Source organism: Pseudopipra pipra, chromosome 13 (assembly GCF_036250125.1).
Source record: "Pseudopipra pipra isolate bDixPip1 chromosome 13, bDixPip1.hap1, whole genome shotgun sequence".
NCBI classification, from domain to species: domain Eukaryota; kingdom Metazoa; phylum Chordata; class Aves; order Passeriformes; family Pipridae; genus Pseudopipra; species Pseudopipra pipra.
In genome coordinates this window covers 13720244-13740815 of record NC_087561.1, presented here as the reverse complement: position 1 = coordinate 13740815, position 20572 = coordinate 13720244, and the positions used below count along the sequence as shown (strand labels likewise).

The following is a 20572-nucleotide window of genomic DNA, read 5'->3' as shown; positions in this document are numbered from 1 at the left end:
CTCAAAAAAGACAGAGAGCATCTCTTTGTGCTGACGAGTATATCAGAACTGTTGCTGGTTTCACAGTGAAAAGTAAAATAATATGAAGGTTTTCATACTGAAAGACATTTGCATTGCACTTTGGAACATATGCTTGTACACACAGAAATCCCAGCGTAGTGCTGATCCTGTGCCATGATTCAGAGCTGTTGACTTTCATTATTTCAATAGCTCTACACCCTGTTGATTATACTTCTTTTTTAGAAGCTCTGAAAAAGAATTACTTCATGGATTATTTAACTGAATCTCAACCTAGAAGTCTGCATGGTGTAATTCAGTGAACTTTGATTTTTCATTACCCTAAAACTGGAAGTTGAAAAGTAGTAAGATGTATAATTGCATGTCACAGTGCCTAAAATCTACCTTGCCTGCAGGTATATTTACTTGATTTTCTTTTTGGTGTTGAAGAGTACCTGCTTTGTTTTGAAATAGAGAAAATACTTCTACAGTAATGTCAACAAAAGGAAGTATTTCATGTTCAGTACTGCTCTGGTTAGCATTTTTTGGTACAATGCAATTGCTTTAGCTAAATAACAGCTCTGTTAGTTGACATATATCAACAAAAATAGATGCAGACAGTCAATTATTTGAATTATGATCGGAGGTATTCTCATCTCTGTCTTATGAAAGAAGAAACTTTAATGGGGTAGAGCTATTGCTGTGCCAATTACTACTATGCAGAACTACTGAGAGGAAGAAGCAATTCAAGTCAGAGTTTTGGGGTTGGTTTGTTTGTTTAGGGTTTGTTCAGTTTCTCACATTGCTGTCAAAAATCATACACGTTAGAAAGCTAAATTACTTCAGGTGCAAAAAGCGCACTCAGTTCTGTCTGCACTCAGTTACTTTGAATTTGGTCCTGCAAAAAAGCAGTGTACAAAATATACAAAATGGTGATGCTGCTTTCAAGTGAGAGAAGAAAAGTTCTCTCTCACTTGGACAAAGTAAGATCTTATTAGGATTTTTTGGTTTCTATTTAAATTTTCAAATATACCTTTTAAAATCAGTACATTTTATAGCAAACACCTATAGTTGATCATTTTAATAAACCATAAAATAATTTTGCACTTTAAAAGTTTTCTTCCCCTACAAGCTTTTTTTAAGCCTACAAGAACGATTTCCTGTAAAGCATTGGGACTTCCTCTTCTACATCACCAAGATGTTTATATATGTTCATAATTAAAGTAGTTGGAGTTTTTCAACCTTTTGTGTTTGGTGTCTGGAAGTTAACACAGCTGTGTTTGGGAGAATAAATGAAAAGCTTTGAAGGCAGTGATATCAAATTCTTGGTCTTAATTTTCAAGTATAAAAACTGAAGTCTGTGCTTTCTGTGTTAATGATAAAATACTTTCTAAGATTAGTGGGTTTAGAATGTATATTAAATAAAAGGAGTCTAGCACTCATAGACTGCTTTATAATGTCAACTTTTATAATAGCAGTCATTTTCATGACTTGAAAGCCTTGATTTTTTTTTCATCAGAACGTTCCAGTTTCCTTTCAGTTTTTTTTCTTGTGTATGTGTGAATGCATGTTATGTTTTTGGCTTAATGAATAGAAGGAAAAAAAGCTGTATTTCTTGGGATGGAAATGGGAAGACCTGCAATAATGTTCTAAATAATAGTTCCCCTTTATCTAATTTTTTTATTAAAATGAGAAAATAATTGCTATGTGAGTAAACCTCTTCTGCTACTGCACAGCTGTAATCAAAATTCAATAAACAAGGTTTTTTTCCTGAACTGCACATGCATAAAGAACTTCTATCAGAGATCAATTAAATCACAATTGATGGTAACTTACCTGTTAATAGGAAAAAGAAAAACAACCAACAAACAAACAGAAACTAAAAGCAACACCAACCAAAACCCCCTTTCATTTGCATAAAAATGAGATACAGCAACAATGGATTTTTAAGATCATGATGCAAGGGGAGAAGAAAGAATCCTTATAAAATTAAGGGTTTATTAACCTTATTCTTGGGCTGAAAAGTATATTTTTTATATGTAGTTTGCACGACATGAAGCGTTATCAATTATTAAAAATAATTCCTGGCTCCACAGTTACCTACTTCTGCTCAAATTGTCTTGTCAAATATTTGACATCCAGATTATTCTCCCTGTTTGAGAGCAACTGCAGAGACTGTTATGGAGAGATACAAGCATTCAGAAATTCAGACTTCTCACTGGAATTTCATAATAACATTTTAATATAGTAATGTTAATGATATCAAACACAAAGTAAAGAAAAATAAAGGTAAACTAACATAGCTTCTGGTGACCAACATACTTGTTTGAAGATGGTTAAAATTGTTTTTGACAGATCATGTCAAAGGACAAAGTTGCAAAGCACCAGGTGTTCTTTAGTTTATTGCAAAATAGAGTTGATTGCTGTTCTGGCTTCTTTCCTGATTTTCATAGACTTCATTATAATCATCTAATAAATAGCAAGCTGAATCAGCATTTTGATTAAGGAGATTGTTCTAATAATAAATTAATAGTCTTTTTTCTTTTGAGCAAAATAGCAACCAGAGAACTCTTAAACCTTTTGTATCTGTGAGCTTTTTCTTCCCAAATACCGGAGCTCACAAATTTCCTTCATTTGACTGCAGCATGAGGATAACTGCATTCCATGGCAGCTGTGTTATTTAATATTGTCCTTAAGAACAGAAAGATCTAGCTGGAAGCCACTGAAAAAACTTCTGCAATGAGGAGATTAGTGGAGGCTTACAAAAGCAAGACCATTTATTTTAACAACAAAATCAAACCCAGTAACAAAATCCCAACAAAATCTTTGATTGAAATGAACAGAGAGGCACGCTAGGACACAGAGGGAAAGTATTGCATATGTTACCCTCTTTGTTATTCTTAGCTGATCACCTCTTGGTACGTAAAAATATCTTAACAGAATAAAGCAGGATTTAAGAGAAATATTGGCAACAATATGAAGCATTTTGGGGAGTGCTACTAATGAATCATCTCCACTCATCCTGTCATTATCAAGAACCTTTAATAAGTTTCCTACAGTCCAGAGCAAAGATATTTTTCTCTCTTTCTGTTTTACAGTTTCTTGTTCAACACTGCTTCCAAATTTGACATGTCAGTGTTTTGCAAAAAAATATCTCTGCTGCTCTGCCAAAGCTGAGCTCAGCACAGGTGACTGGATATTAAGCAGGGAGGCCTTTACTTATGTCCTGAAGATGGAATGTCATTCCTGTGAGCTCTAGACCAAGCAGTTTAGGTTGCCTTATGGATGTTCCTCTGTTACCTCAGTTTTTACAGGCCCATAGGAGAGGGGCTGCTCAGAGGGGCTTTTCTGCCAAACCTAATTTCTTCTTGTGTGGGGTGGGGAGTTGGGACTGTGAGGTGTCACCCCAGCCTGGCTTATCCTTCTATTTCTTTTTCCCCTGGGAAATAATAAAGGCTATTTTGTTATCCTAACTGAAACACAATCAATGAAATTAAAATGAACTGTCACCTAACAGAAATGCAAATGTAATCTGCTTCAGTCATTTCCCTGCCCTTGCTCATCAACAGACACCCTTAAAGAGCTCTCTGCATACAAGATTGCCTTCTATTTATCTCTGTTTATCTCTTTATTTCATCTCCTGGGAGTAGTGATGCATCCTGATTCTTTACAATCCCTACCAGACTCATCTGAGTAATTTAAGATGATGCTAAACGACTTTCACACAAAAAAATGCATTAAATATTTCTGGCAGTCAGAGCAGGGAGATGTTGGGTAAAAACCCCCAACAAACTACTCCTCAGAAAAATAGACTCTAAAGATGGAATATAGAGATAATCTTATTTCATTTTATTAATTATGCCTTGTAAGCAATGAATCAAATCACTTTGCTGTATAATACAATTACTGCTGTAATTTGTAGTCGTTACAGTTTGCACTGAGGTATAATTGTATAATTCATTTTCTGCAGGATATTGATAGAGAAGGTCTTAACAACTTTAGCATGGAGACTTATTTTGGGTTTACTACAGTTTAATTTGCAGATGATTAGCACAATAGACCTAATAGTTTGTTGTGTCTACCTGTCACAGAGTCATTTATGTTTGGATCATGCAAAAAGAAAAATATTAAAGAAAAGAAATTCAAGGTGCCTTGTTCCCCTTATAAGCCTTAGGTTCTGTTGTATCAGTGCATCATGTCCTGGGCAGACTCAAATCTCTGGTCAGGTTTATTTTTTTAACAGGTAGTTTGAAGAAATGAGGTGGCTTTTCTACCTGCAGTGAATTATTTCAATTAACAATTTAATATTTTGGCATAGTCTTCTGCATCTGATTAATGTTCATTAAATCAATTGTGATTTGATATAAATAGATTTTTAAGTGTCATCTTTCCCATCTAAAATGAAGCACAATAAGTGTTGTTACAAGTTAAGCAGCTGTTGTTGCAGGGAAGGAAGGCACTCTTACCTTGTCCTCTGCTTTCTTTGTTACTTTCCTTCCAGCTGATCTGCCATATAATAAAATATACCAAATAAGTTCATATTTCAACTGTGGTTTTTCTTCTGAATCTACTAAATGAATATCTTGACTCCTATTCAAGGTGGGGTTTGGGTTTTCTTTTTGCCTTTGATGTCTCTCTAGGATATTAGAAGAGCTCCTTCACAAATAACACTGGTATTTTTCTTGGTCTAGTGTCTCTCTTTTAAACTAAGAGGGATAAAGTTTAAAAAAACAACAACAAAAAAACTATTGCTTTTTTGAATGCAGTGTTCTATAAATTGCAACGTAGTGTCTGTATAGACATCACTTAAGAAGATTTGCGTGATTGATTCGCACAAAATTGTTCCTATTGAAAATAAGTGAGGGGATGACTCTGAAAATCTGTCATGTGCTGGGGGAACTGATATACTGGCAGGCTTTGGCATTTAGATTACTCACTTCTCCCTGGTAAATATACATCACTTGATTCAGATAAGTTTAGTTAAATAATTTTCCTATAAGTCATATTTGAAAGATCCTTTTTTGCTAAAGTCTTACCTGAGTGTTGAGTGGTTTGGATTTCTTATGTAATTTGAGAGTTTATAATTTTAAATTGTTTTACAAGTGTAAACAATTGCTTCCAGAAGCTTTTAAATAAGCCAGTCTTGGACTAATTTTTTTCTTCATCCAAATTAACATTTTGAAGTTTGAAAAATCTCAGAGTTATTCAGATGTTACTGAAACTTGTCATTGTGGCAAAACATCGTGGCCTTCATGCATTTTTAAAAAAAGTAAGAGATACATACTTGGCCTCCTACATAGCATAAAATTAAAGTTTTAAATGTTAGAAGAGCAAGAAAACAAGTTATTTTAGTGAGCTGTGTGCATGTTTCTGGTTGCTTACATTTCTAATATACATGAAATATAACACAGACCCTGCATGAAGCTGCAGTATAGTCATAAATTGAAAGTGTTCAGTGACAGTGATATTGTGAGTTTATCTCCTACTGATTAAAATCTTGGAATTCCCTATGCTAACATTCCTTGCAAGAAGCTGTCTTATGACTTATGGAAAAATTAATGCAGCAGGAAAAGGAGAAGATTATTACCAGACACTACTAGAATGGGTTAAGAAACACAAACCCAAGGAAAGGAAGATCTGATACAAATGAGCTGATATGTGATGAGCCTATGATGGAAGTTGCCATTGCTGCATAATTGAAAGAATGATTGTTTGTCACCTCAAGGACGTTATGCAAACAGAATTTGCTGACTGGGAGCAGATGAAATAGCCACTGGTTGCAAAAAAACTTGCACAAACTTTTTTGTTACCAGCAAGTAAGCAGAGCTGAGCCAGGGGCCATCAGGATTCTGTCCTACAAAACATTCTATGCACAATCCATTCTGTTGTAGTGGCAAAGTGTTCTCTGTCCATGCTCTCAGAGCAGCACAGAGATGATGTTGTTGGGAAAAGCACTGGAAGAGGCAGGGGTCTGGTGAAAACTGTAATGACAAAATCACAGCAAATTACTGGCATGCCAGAGAGGACCCTTTGCTTTTACCATCAGCAATATTTCTAGAGCTGTTGGCTCCCTGTTGGAACCAAATCCTGTTGTTAACACACAAACAAATATGGACAGTGATTTCAGTCAGTACATCTGTCATTTTCTAGGTCAAGTAGTTGCAGTAACCTTGCTGATATTTATCGTGAGGATGAGATTGCAATGGGAAGTAGGATGACGTGGCAGATGATTTGCCAGAAGGCCAGATAGCTGGGTCTGCCATAGGGGTTCCTCAAAAACATCATCTCATCTTTGCTCTGTTTCCAGTGGGTGCTCACAGAGAGTAAAGCAGTGGATGAATATCTTCCAGAGGTAATTGTGCAAGGAAAAAGGGTTCTCAGCTGCAGCTGCTTGCTGCTGTTCTCTTTTTGGAGATTACACTGCCATGCACCAGTAATCTGCTGATGAAGCAATTCATACAAATTCTCTCTCGTGTCTTGGACAGAATTGGACAGAATAGTTTAAATAGTAACTTTTTGCCTGAAGTGAATTAGTGAGCTTAGAATTGGAACACATTAAAGCAGATCAAACCTCAATATAATAAGTGGGCTCTTTTGGCCAATTCTTAAAACATCCACTTTGCCCAGATCAGGATCCCAGAGTGGAATATCCTCTCTCCTTGTATGAGTGCCTGCAGTGTATGGTCACTCATACTATGCTCATTTGAAGTCAAATATTTAGTTTGCTTGAAATTGCCAGGACAAATGAATTATATCAGCTCCATGTACAGTTTTATCAGGTTTTCTTTTCTGATATATTCTCATAAAAATTTGAAAAGACATTTTCCTCATTTGGCTTGATGCATTAAAGTATGTTATATCTCAGGAATTCTAGTTCTCTTGTTGCCAACATGACCTTCATGTAAATCCATATAAATCTTGCTCCATATAGCACAGATTAGTCCTTAAAGGAGATATAAATTCTCATGTATCCAAGAGAAAAACTGGTAGCTCAGTTTTGCCTCAAGAACAGCTACCTTATGGGAGCTACATACCATTTACAAAAAATCCTAATGTTTTACCTTTATTGGGTGATAAATCACACAAAATTGACCACCATAAGCTTAGAAGAACATTCCTAATTGTGAGCTCTAACAAGAAATGTTAAAGTAAGTAAATAAAGGAAAAGGAAACTGGATGCAAGATTTTATCAAGATGTTGCTTCAGGATGTAAGGATCTCTAGGCAGCATATGTCATGGATTTATGATTACCATTTTGGTGGTACTTGAGTCCCCTACTGACTGTAATGTGTCATTATTGTACTATTTCACTTTGCAAATAAAAATGGAATATGTAGATAAAGTAACCTGAGCAAGGGCTTTTCAACCTGCATTTGAATGTCTTCCAATTGCTGGTCACTGTCCTTTTCCTTCCACTACTCTTTCTACTGATAAATAGAATCTATTTTAGTAAGTCTCTTTCTGTCCCCTTCCCTCTCTGCCCATACATGTCTAGGTATTAGAAGGAGATCCAGTGGATCTCCTAGAATCCTGGAACAGTAGCTTTGGCTTATCTGAGCTGTTTGGAATATTTGAATAGTAAAGAATAAGTTCACATTGCCCCATAGATTGAAATATTTAGAATTTGAATACATATAACCTTCTATATTTTAAATACTTTTTGTGTTACTTTATGACTGTATCTTTATTTCTGACTATGAACTTTCATAAACAATGAGTATTAATTGTAAAATTGAAGGTTGAGGAGTTCTGATAAAAGAACTGGCTGTGCTTGTAAGCTATTGTGAGCACAATTATTCATAACAAATATAAGTCGTGATTAAATGTGCCCAGCAAGGTGAAAGGAGTCAGGAAGAAAGCTTCTTGTATTTGACCCCAGCAACAGCATCTAGGAAATTTATGTTCATGGTTATGAAAAATAATATGTTCTGAGTGAGCGGATACTATATGGAAACTATAATTATTTTTCCACATTTCCTGTCATTATTGTAAATTTCTTTTAATTAACTATTCTATATTAGTATGTTTTCATGCATAATAATAATTTCCAAACACTATCTCCTGAAAGTTACCTATGATGTCTTGCTCCATATTTAGGAAAAGTATAAGCAATTACACTTTTTCTATTTGTATGCGACTTCTTTTTTAAATTACTTCTTTTAAAAAGTTTCCATAAGGACCTGCAACCAAATAAAGTTATTTTATTCTTTGCTTGATACAAACTGTATCCTCAAAATGCAGAACTCAAATTGTAGTGCCTCAGAAATTCTTTGAAAAAATAATAATGGCAAATGTTGCTATGGTTACAGAGCCATTCCCATTTGCTTTGCTTTTCTGCCTTAGTAATGAAAGTAGAATGAGGGATTTTTATTCCAACAGCCTGCATGATGCTTTGTAGGGGAAATCCATATCCCACTAAATACTTCTCAAATAATTTTTAAAACTAGAATATTTTGGGGATTGGTCTTTTCTGAAGCTGTTTTCCCTTGTTTTATTAATAAAGTTGAATAAAGACAAATGTAACCTTGAAAAGCAGCAGTGAAATTGTGAATTTCACTCACAATTGCACTTGGACGAAGGACAGATTCAATTTCTATCCTCCCTCAGTCTAATACCCCTTGGGTATAAAATACTCAGCTTGTCCTGACTTGCCTTAGTTTATTGAGTTACCTTGGTCTCAGGAGTGACTGGCACAGACTTTGGGTTTTTTTAAGGATTGAAGCACAGGATATTCTTAACATTCCTTAGCTCATGTGGCACAGATGAAGTAGTGCTCTGGGATGTCCACTTTTACCTCACTGTGTCACTGTTTTTTTTTCTTTGTACTTCTGTGAGTAACTTTCAGTGTCTTGTCCTTCCAATAACACAAATCCCTGTGACATCAGAAAAAAAGCTTACGGTGCTTTGCTCCTCAAAGATACTTTATTTACTGACAAGTAATTTCTGGTAGGGCAGAATTTAAATGTTTGTGAAAAATCTTCTGATTTTCTTATCAACAAAAGGACGATCATCAGCTCTTCCTGAGGATGAAAATGCATTTGGAAGCAGGCGCTGCCATGATAATGCAGCTGAACTGCTCTCCTGAGGACAATAAGCAACCTCTTTTAAGGTACCAATGATATGGCATAAATGTACTCTCTGAGGACAGAATAACTGATGCATTTCCCTGGGGGGTGTTACAATTCTGCTGCAGAAAGCTTTCTGTGAAAAGATAATGCAAATAAAGGCTGCTTGTCAAGGAAACACACAAGAGATTGTGCAAGGGGTTCAGGGTTCTGGTTTTTTTTTCCCAAAAACACCATTTAGGAATGAGAACAGTCTTCCATTTTACAAGAGCTGAAGACCCAGACTACCGTACACAGCCTACACAGCCCCATTAGGAAGAGATTTTTTGCTGGCTGTCCTGATAATTCCCACACATTTGAGGTGGGAATGTCAGCATGGCCATCAGTAAGGTTTTCTAATATGTTTTTAGTAACAAGCAGTTCTCAATGGCTCTTAGCTTTGCCAAGAAGCTATGTGAATTTTTCCATTCTGAATGGTTTTCCTAGATTTTTAGACACACACCCACACAGAGATATATTCCCTGTAAAGCTTTGTTTTAGTTTATTTTGTTATTTCAGACAAGGTAGTTGCAGGGTGTCTGAGAGTTAACCTAAGGAAGTACTACACCGTTGTTTTGTTGCGGGTTTTTTTGAGTTTTGGTTTTGTTTTCCCTTCATTCTCCTGAGCCTTTGATTTTTTCAAAAATTTAGGCTTTGCTGCAGAAACTACATTTGATGGACTTTAGCACTTCCCTGCCTTTGGTGACCCCATGAAAGCTGTCCACATTTTCTAAATCACAAGACTAAGAACTTCAGTTAATTCTTGCACAGGTACATGTTAATGTAGGCAAGACCTTCACAACTATTTTTGCCTGAGCAGGCTGGATATTGTCTGTTCTCACACAGCACCTACATGTCCAGACTCTTAATGAACTGGCTCTTCAGACAAACTGAGCATGCAGGGAAGGGAAAGGACTGGAAATCTGCCATCCTGGAATGCAACAGCTGCTCCACAGTGCTTCGAGCTGGAAGGAGGGGAGCAGGGAGAGGGCTCATGGTAAAAGCTGGGAGTTTCTGTTCTTGGTAATCCCCTGCTGACACAGTGGGAAAAAATAGGGCAGGATCTGTGAGTAAGGGACAGAAGCCTAAAAAACCAACAGCTAGTGTGACCTTGGTCTGGGAACATTAGTTTTAGAGCTGAACAGCAGCAAAGGACATGAAGCAGTGCCTGATGGAGATATAAAGCTTGCTTAGATTGCTTAGATTTTATAGTATTTGCTGACAGCACAGAAGTGGGGAGATAAGAGGACTTTTGTGATGTGCAGTCAGAGCTCGAGACTTTCTTAGCACTGTAGGGAAAAAAATAACTTTTTTTTTTTTTTTGCACTGACAATTGACTGGGCTCTTGAGAAATGGGGTGGAATGGAGGAGAGTAATTGCAGAAATTTTAGAAATGGAAGTTAAAGGTTGAGGATTTGAGAGGACTGCAGATATGAAGGTGAGTAAAAGGGGCTGAGAGGAGGCTGAAATTTCAGGAGGGAGAAGTGGGGGACCCAGGAGGTTTTCACACTGCAGTTGACAAAATAAACATTAGAGAAAGTAGAATAAAGATCAGGAAAGAACACAGTAGGAAGAATCAAATTTAAGAAACAGGAAAAAGAATTCATCCACATGATCTTTTGGATTTAGAGCTGGACAATAGCAGATAAATCAGCCACTAATAGTGTCAGACTGCCAACGTCACCTGGGCCAGAGGGATGGGGACCTGATTTACTACTCTTCTGCTGCTATAGAAAGAGTTGGATTATTAACATCCAATGATTAGCTGTGTTTCTTCACAGTGACAGTCAAATTATAAGTTCCTTAAATCTATTCAATTTATAAAGTAACCAGAGATAGATTAATGTACAGTAGAGTACAGATGATGTTCCCTGTCCAATGTTTATACTGACTGACCCCTCAAAAGCAGAGAAATGGGACACTGGAGCCTTGATAGACAACTCTGACCTAAATGTTTTAGTGAAAAATACCTTATGACACGCCATAAAAAAAAAAAAAACAATTTTTGCCAACACTTATTACAGAGGGTTGTTTAAACAATAAATGTTTCTGACTCTTACAGCCTTACTAACTCTCTGTCGAAGAACTTGGACACTCTGTGCAATATCATAATCTAAGATTCACTTTTAAAACATTCTAAGTAGCTCAGCTGCTTAAAACTTCTTTGAAAGAGGTAACTTATGCAAGTTTAAGTTTTGTATTTCTGTGAAATTTATCTTCAAATATTTGACTGAAGTTTTGAGACGTCTCTCTTGATTTCACGAGATGTGAAACATTTAATTAAAATTGACTTAAAATCTAAAGAAATACGTGGGGAGCTGGTTCAGATAACTTAAACATGGGATAGGGAAAGACTTTATGTATTTGCATATTTTATTACTGGATATAAAAAGCAATTTTTCAAATAAATGCTAGTTCTTCTGAGTCTTCTACCCATTTATCTGTAGAAAGATCAAACAGAGTATGAAATTCAGAATGCTCTGACTTTTTAAGCTGCACTAAAAATATTTTAGTTCTGGCTGTCCAATGTAAGTTACTGGAAGATGTTCTGTGATTTAATTGGTCTCTACTGGTTTTATGCTCAAAGGACAGTTTCTTTGAGATATCTAGCAAAACTCTTCTAAGAGAAATAGCAATCAATATCTAGGAGGGGTTTATTAAAGGAAAATGTTATCTTCTTTGTCTAGTTCAGTGTAAAAGTTTTATACATTTTTTAAATTTTAGTCACTGAAATAATTTTTTAAATTATTAATACTGCTCTGTCTATAATTTTATGCCCTTTGTTGTTTTCTATAACTGACTTCAATAAAGGATAAGAGTTACTGAAGTTTAGACTGAAATCCTTTGCCATTTCTAAAAATAGATGGAATTCCCACTCACCCCAATGTCTGAACTTCTGAGAATTTAAGAGCAGTGTGTTCGCTGTTCCTTCTGTGCATTGGGTGCATCTGCAGAGAGTTAAAGAAAGAGCATTTTAATGCCTTAAATGATCTTCCATTTAGAACTTCACAGCTGATAATACACGTGTCCTACTAAGAACATGCTACCGCTGTCCAAATATGCAATTTTATTAAGTACAATTTTCCAAGAGCTTCTTTACCTAAGGTTTTGGGAGTTGCATCTGCAGATATCTAAAATTTGCATATTATTGCTGTAGTTGTCCTTTTTGTCATACCTCACATATACCATGACAGAGAAAGCTTGACATACACTACTATTTTTTTTAGGTGCCCACACCCTAAAACAAAGGGGGATTACTGATAACTATTGATTCTTACTAAATACAAAGTGTGCTCATAGTATCATTAAGGTTAGAAAAGACCTACAAGATCATCAAGTCCAACATTCATGACATGGTTTAGTGGGCACGGAGGTATGCACTTGAAGTGCCACATCTACTTGTTTTTTGAACACATCCAGGGCTCCACCACTTCCCTGGGCAGACCACTCCAATGCTTAACCACTCTTTCAGTTAAGAAATTTTTCCTAGTATCCCAACTGATTATTGACTCTTACTTATTAAAAAAAAAAATCATTATTGATGGATTTCTTTATACAGTGGATTCAGCCCACGACATAAAGTCAGAGCAGAGTGCTTGAATAATAAGTTTTTAACAAGTGGAAATAAAGGTGTAGCAGGAGGGCAAGGGAGTTTGTAGAACTTCAGATTTTGTTGGCAGGTGGAAACTCATTAAAACTGCACATGCTTGAGGAGGTAGTAGATATATTCTGGAGTGCTATTGAGGCAATTCTCACAGAAATACTCCTGTTTCATCTGTCTGATAAACGGTGATCTTGGAAAAGAGAGTGGTTCTTCTCCAGGCAGCTGTGCAATTCAGTGCTTCATACTTCCTTTCTCTGTGTGCTATAAAGATGAAGTCTATTGCCTTAGACATTTACAAATCAAATCTTTTCATGTCACTAACTGCTTTTAGAGAAAAGCACAGATGTAAAATCCCTGTTTGTCTCTGAAGAGAGGCCAGCAAATAGGCTACTGACAGCAAGGCTCACCACAGTCTAATCAGAATCTATACTCCAGAGCATTGCTGCAGCACTTTCCCTGGAAAGGCTATTGCTTAGAATAGCTTTTCTTTTGAGTGCTGGAAAACAACACTGCACTTAAAATAATGTAAAAGGGGCAAAACTGTAGAATGTCTAACTTTTTATGTAAGTTCTGCACTTCAAAACAAAAAGTATCACTCCATCTCCCTCTGCTCTGTGTGCAGATGCAGCTGGGATGGGGGTTTCTTGCTGTGCTGAAGAAATGTGTCAATTTGGGGGTGGGAGGCTGTTAAGGCCTTTTTTTTTCTTTTTTTTCCTCCTCACTATTTATGGAACCACAGATATTTCCTTTTGCTCTGTGCAGGTACAACTGCCAACCACACATTTGGGGAAACACTGTAGGTTTTGAGAAGGCTGCTGGGAGGGGGAGGGCAAGGCCCCTCCTGCATGTCAGTTGTTTTTCAGTCAGTGCCACTGGACATACACTTGCATAAAGTTTCTACACACTTTAAAGTGATTTAGAGGTTTTTAAGTAAAAATGACTGATAGCAATTCTGCTGCTCTGTCTTTGTGAAAGCAGATAAACTGGTTGAATACTGTTTTCTTTTCTAGTATTAAATTGTAGTGCTTCATAACATGAATTCACCAGCAGAACACTTAAAACTAAACAAATAATGTCAATTTGATTTTAGTTTAATCTAATTCAGAGGGGTAGAGCTTAAATCTTATATAACATATATGATGATCTTTATTTTTATCTTCTGCTGTAATGGGAAGTTTATACCAACAATTTGAAGCAGTTTAAACCTTTAGACTGAGAAGGATGTCAACCCAAAGATTGGTCAAGATTGAGACAAAAGCTAATTTTTGAGCCTTCAGCAGATCTGGAATTGTTTTCCTGGACTGACCTGTAGTTTGATATTTTTGAGATATAAAGATGTGAGTGGCATTGAGATGTCAATGTATAAAGTTCTTTCATCCACAAAAGCACAGCCTGTTAAAATTGCAAGTGATAGAGTAGTTTTTTTTGTCATGTAGCAGGAAACATTCTGAGTGACTCCAGCATAGTTTTCCTCTGTCAACAAGATAATTTGAAAAAAAAAAAAATAGCTGTGCTTCCAAAATAATACTGTCTCCTGTCATAGAATTGCTGAATACTTGGTTCTGCTACAAGGATTTTTATTAGAGAGAAGCAAAACTAATTTACAAACATCAAGAACGAGGATGTGTTAAACCTGGCTGTGCTTGGATGTTTAGAGAATCTGCACTGTCAGTTTAGCTACAAATGTGCTGTGGCAGTCAGGAACACTTGCCAAACCTCATTGCAGCCAAAGCCCGTTTTATATTCTAGAAGGATTCCTTGTTTTTTGAGAGGGACAAAGGTTATGAAGTCTGACTTGATGCAGTGTATGTCTCCATCATCTGGGTATTCAAAAAATAGAAGTTGAGGCCTTTAATTAAAGTCCCTCGCAGCTATTCAGTTACAGGGATTACAAATGTACACTTATATTTCTTTCATGTGGTATTTTAGTTTGAGACATACAAGAGAGGTGGAGAGAAAGAATGAAGAAGCAGCAGTAAAGGACTAAAAAAGCTTTAAATCCCACCCTAAAAAGAAATAAATTTCATCCATCCATCAATTACATTGCTATGGGCATTTTTAAAATTCTGAAAAATCCAACACTTTTTTGATAGTATTTGCCTATAAATCTATATTGTCATTCATTGCTTCAGCTTTTGCACCAATGCAAAATATTACAAATTCCTAATTATCCACACCATGGCTGGAGACCTACATAAGTTTTGATAATGACAGCTTCACATAGTTCTATAACTCCTGTCAGCATAGATTTTAGTTACTGGTCTTGCTTTGTGTTCTAATGAAGCATGGAAATAGCCACAAAGACTAATAACATGTGCATCTGGGTCTGCTTTTATCATGGCACTTATTTCCCCCTTCACTTAAGAAGAAACACCTTGTTATGGCCTCCCTGCCACCTTTGTGAAAGCAATCTACTACAATTCTCTCTCTTGGATATTGTTCAGCATCTCCATGTCAACTTTTCTGTCATTGTTAAACTCATAATATCTTAAGATGCCTCCTAAAGTATTCCATATCAACACATAGTCCTTCTGATGCAAAAATATACAGCATTTATAGTGCAAAGTTGGTTTAATTTGTTGTTCCTCCAGCAGAAAATCAGACAATTTATTTTTAAATACAAGGACACCTTCCTCTTGTCTCTAGAAAAAGATGGAGCACTGGTAACTGGGCTGAATGTAAATGAGACTGCAGCTCTGTAATTGGGAAGCTGAGCACAGGGTAATTATGACCTCTGAATTGGATATTATATTTATTTGAGCACATATGTATCCCAGTTACAAATCAGTACTAAATTATACAAGTCAAGGCCTCTGACTTGAAACAGCTGCTAAAGGCAGAAATCAAATGCATGGAGACACTTGACAGAAATTCAGATGCTGGAAAGTTGTAGTAGTTGCTTTCAAACACCACTGAACTCTTTTACCAGTATTTTTGCTTTGACTTTTATCAGTGTAAAGGTACTATGTGATTCCCTCTGAAAATAAAGATATCTAAGAAAGATGAAATAAAAGAAAAATCTATATCTGAATCTATTATTTGCCTCTTGCCTAAGAGTTCATTGCTCCAGTGGTCTAAGGAGCTGTGCTGGCATCTGACTCTGACTGCATACTTAATGAAACAGTGGTGCTCTCTCAAGTCATAAACAGAATTTTTGTAATAACACACAAAGACAGGGGATTTTACTTTTGATTCCATAAGAAAAGTTTGAGAACATTCAGAACTCCCAACTTCAGCATGTACAGAGCAAATCTGCTTGGACAGAATGAACCAAGGAAGGGAAGGGGAAGGCATTTCACAGTTAATGTAGAAGTAGCTTCCACCTAAGACTCACATGTCAGGGTCAGTGATCTTGGTCTTCACTGGGTACTTCCCTATCCATTCATGAAATGATCACTTGTGCTGGCAAAGAGGCAATATTGAAAATCAAACTGCTGTAAAGCAACTGACTGAGTTAGTGATAGAAGGGAGGGAGGGCTTCCACTCAGGTAGGACTATGACTGGAGTAAAAACTGCAGAATGGTTTGGGTTGGAGGATCATCTAGCTCCAACCCCCTGCCACAAACAGGGATCTCTTCCACTAGACCAGGTTGCTCCAAGCCCCATCCAACCTGGCCTTGAACACTCCCACGGATGGGGCAGCCACAGCTTCTCTGGATAATCTGTGCCAGGGCCTCATCACACTGAGAGTAAAGAATTTTTTCCTAATATCTAAGCTGAACTTACTCTCTGACAGTTTGAAGTCATTCCCCCTTGTCCTGCCACCACATGCCCTTGTAAAAAGTTTCATGCTGCAAGATAACTATGCAAAAATAATTTATTTTTCCTACTCACTTTCTGTATTTCTGCTAACCTGAAGTTTTCTAAGGGAGAAGACAGGAATAGCCATTAAATCAGACCTAAGATCTTGCTTCTCTCACCCCTTAATGAATGCCATAAGAAGCAGCCTACTAGGTCTCTCATTATCAGGTAATCACGTTGGACCTGAAATAACTTCTCTTCTGAAGCTTTATCAGAAACTGACCTTTTCTTAAAACCTTTTAATAAATTGCCACTTTCTGATGAAATGAATCTTGGAAAAAATTCTGGCCAAGAGTTTGCCTATAACTTTCACTTTAAACATAAGCATATGATTGTGGATATATGATTACACACCCACAACTCTTACAGCACTATTGATCAACCAGTATTTTTGTGAAATCTTAGTTTTATTTTCAGCCATAAGACTTTTTTTTCCTGATCTTTTTTGCGGAACTGAAAAGCTTTAGGAGCAGAGTTAATTAAAGCCTAGTTATGCGAGCATTTTAAACTTCTCAGTGGGCCACATAGATTTTGGGAGTAAATGTGCAAAAATCTCCATCTCTTTTCATGCCAGTCTAATATGAGAGGAGCACTTTCATGTTTGTGTTGATCTTTGCACATTCTGTTCACAATAGTTGCACCCAGTTTTTCTTACTTTATACTTGTACAGTTATCTGGTAAATCTGTGGTCTGGTTTGGGGTTTTCCCATGTGGCAGGAAACAGAATCAAGCCATGATCCTCTCCCATAGAAAAAGAGAGGAGAAAACAGAAGAGAATTCATCTAGTAATGTCTCAAATTGCCCTTTCAGGGATGACACAGAGTTGTGCATGTGATGTACCATCCCTTCCTCAAGATTCTACTGAATTAAGATGCATCCTGAAACAACTGTTGTCTTTTCCATGTTCAAGATGTGTTTATACACATACATAGTGTTGGGTTGAGCAATTCCTAGCACAATAGAAATAAGAAAATAGTTAATTTTACCTAGACCCCTTCTTTCCTAACAGCTGGGACAAAATGCTAAAAAAATAAAACAGCAGCTTCAGTCCATAACTATTTATATTCCCAAAATTGCACCAGTGCTTACATGATTGAAGCCCTGTGTAATAAAAATGGTACAATCAAGCTCTTTTTCATTTCCTGTTACTTCAAGGTAAGGAGTTTCTTCCCAATTGAGTAAACAAAAGAACAGGCTCCAAACTCTTTCCCTGTCTTTGAACACCACCTTTTGCCACTGTAACCCAGCATCCAGATCTCTCAGTGACAGCAGTGACCTCCCAGGGTTCAGCCTTAGCTACTGCATTAAATTTCCTTGAGAATAGTGGAAAAGGGGAATCTGTGCCACCAGCTCACAGCAGTAAGCTCCAAGTAAGCTTGGGTTTAAGCTCCACGTGACACAGCTTGTGTGATTCATCACAGGAAAGCAAAATGTACCAAGAAAATACATATAAATACCTGGAAGATTTAACATTTGGACAAGTATCATCTCAGGATAGATGGCATTGCATATACCTATATACATCATATACCTATAAACATCACTAAGATAAACAGTCTCCTCAGGAGCCTGACCGTGCATCATATTGTAAACTCACAGCTGAAGAGGATTTTCTAGAGAATCCTTACAAACACAGGGACTGAAAAGGTTCCCCGGATCACCAAGTACAGCCCTCCACTGCTGTAGGTAACCGTGCCAAATAAACCTTCATAAAGTGATGCATTTCATTTTAAATTAATGAATTTTACTCTGATTCATCCTCCTCAGAGGTAATTCTACTTTCTTGTTTAATAATTAAGGAAGCAGTTTCCAGTCTAAGTTTATTCCAGGACATATCATTTATACCTGTTCTTTGTTAAAATCAAAAAACAATGAAACAAACAAAAAAACCCTCAACCATCTTCAGGTTTATGTTCCTGTATAATGTTTATATAGAATTGTTACTTTAAATCAACAAACCTGGAGTTACAGTTGTATCAGTCTTTGTTATCAGCTTGTCAGCTACTTAATAAATACATTCTATCATCTCTGTGGGAGTCATTTAGATGGTAATTCCTCTTTCATAGGTATGTTCTGCACTAGGTGCCAAATATAATCATCTATAATATTACCGGTGATAAATTTTAACAGTTTTCATGTCTGTACATTTGTGTGTAGTTTTATTATGTAGGAAGCATCTGAATTTAAACTAACATGTCAGTTCTATCTAGGCCATCTTCCTCTTGAAACCTCTTAATATTGTTGCACTTCTGATACGTGACAGAAAAGGAAAGCAAGAAAAAATACAGATAGACTGGTCACCACTAGTAATTGTAATTATCAGAACAGCAACCCAGTTCTCATCCCTACCTGTTAACATAATTGATTATGATACTTAGAGGGGAAGCACAGGGGAGATGTTAGAGAACTCCTGGTCTGTAAAACTGCTGTGATTCTTAAAACTCTTTCTTTTCCTCCAAGCTTTGTGGGTGATTAGGGCCATGTCTGACTGAACTACAGTGAATGTTCTCCATGTTCTCATTGTGGCCTTACAGTACCTTAAAGGGGCTTATAAAGGGGAGGGAGAGGGACTTGTTTATGAGGGCAGACAGTGACAAGACAAAGGTAATGGTTTTAAACTGACAGAGGGCAGGTTAAGATTAAATGTTAGGATATGGGAAAGCTCTTCCTGGAAAAAAAAAGAGCCTTATGTATTTCATATGATACAAAATTATGTGTTTCAATTCCAACTAAGAAAGTTATCATTTTTGAGTAGTTTAAGTTGTGATTGAATATTTGTTATTCTGGTCTGTTTTTCAACTGTCCTATGACCTTGGTGGTGTAGCAGAACTGACTTTAAAATTATTTTTTTCCATATGAACTTTAGATATTCAGTTTGGTTTTTTGCAGCCTGCCAGCCAGCTGCAAATTGCTTCACAGTTGTCTGTCTATGCTTACAGATTGGCCTTCTGGGAGGGAACAGGGACAAAGTGAGAAGATGGCATTAATGAAAGCTAGACAAGCTTTTCCACATTTTGTATTAGACTCTTAATCTACAGAGTCTCTGCCAGATCTTTTCCCCAAGTACTTCTGAAAGCTCTTCTATGCATGTGCTGTAAATCTCTAAAAAGGAACAATAATTTTAGCTGATTTTTTAGTTATTTTAGTGAATGCATATGTATATTGTATAAATAAAGAGTGACACATTTGCAACTCTTTTGATAACTTTAAAGGGTTCTTTGCAGAATTGTTTGAACACCATAATCACAAGTTATGAATTGGATTTCTGAGCATTGGTTTACAAAACAAAACACCACACTCCAAGTGATTTATGAGTGGTGAAGGAAAAAAAAATGGGAAAAGGGGAAAAATATTTGTTTGAAAAGGTAATGAGATGCTTTTGAAACAAAAATAGAGACAGTTTGAATAAAAAATAAAAACCACACCCACAATAGGCAGTTTAAAAAAAAAAAAAAAAAAAAAAACAACAACACTCCCCAACTCTTGAGAACTAGGAAACCTGAGAGAAGTCTGCAGACTCGTCCCTCCCAACCCAGTCCTTGAGTGCTCTCAGGGACTGCTTACAGCTCTCCCATTACTCCAAGTGTGTTTATTTCAGAAGAGATCATAAAATGCTAGAAGAGGTGATATTTCATCTTTCATGGATTTTTTTGTAATCAGAGATAGGTCAAGGTTAATTAGGTTTAATACAGTGTTGTGTTTGGTTTTTTTTTTTAAACCAGAGCGCAGTGATTGGCACCTGACACAGTGTGTGCAACCCAACATTTACCTTCTGGTCTGTTCAGTAAGTAATGAGATTCCCAGAACAGCAGAATTTGCTGCAAAGACATTGGGCTGGGACTCACAAGATTTGAAATTTATTCCTCACTCTCCTGCTGACCTGCTGCGTGCCTTCAATAAAAATCACTTCCACTCATTCCTTTTCATTGACACTCTTTGCTGTATACAGGTAGTGACCTTCTAAGGCAGCAAAATGACTTTATAATTGGAAGCTGGGCTTTTTAACCTCCTTAGTGTAAACACCATCACTCTTCCTCTCTAACAACCTCTGCATCAATTCAGTCCT

At 36.6% G+C, this 20572-nt stretch overlaps 1 long non-coding RNA gene across 2 annotated transcripts in view; it reads right to left on the bottom strand.

Annotated features, from left to right (window-relative positions):
* Positions 1-20572, bottom strand: part of LOC135421528 (uncharacterized) — a 46973-nt gene that overhangs the window by 4929 nt on the left and 21472 nt on the right. Inside the window, exons 4-5 of one of the 2 annotated variants that reach the window (XR_010434053.1) lie at positions 11982-12049; positions 3827-4503 (exon numbers count right to left, since the gene is read on the bottom strand). The exons of the other annotated variant lie outside the window; for it this stretch is intronic. This is a non-coding gene — a long non-coding RNA (uncharacterized LOC135421528). Of the gene's footprint in view, positions 1-3826; positions 4504-11981; positions 12050-20572 lie in introns of those variants that run through there. 2 annotated transcript variants of the gene reach the window in all.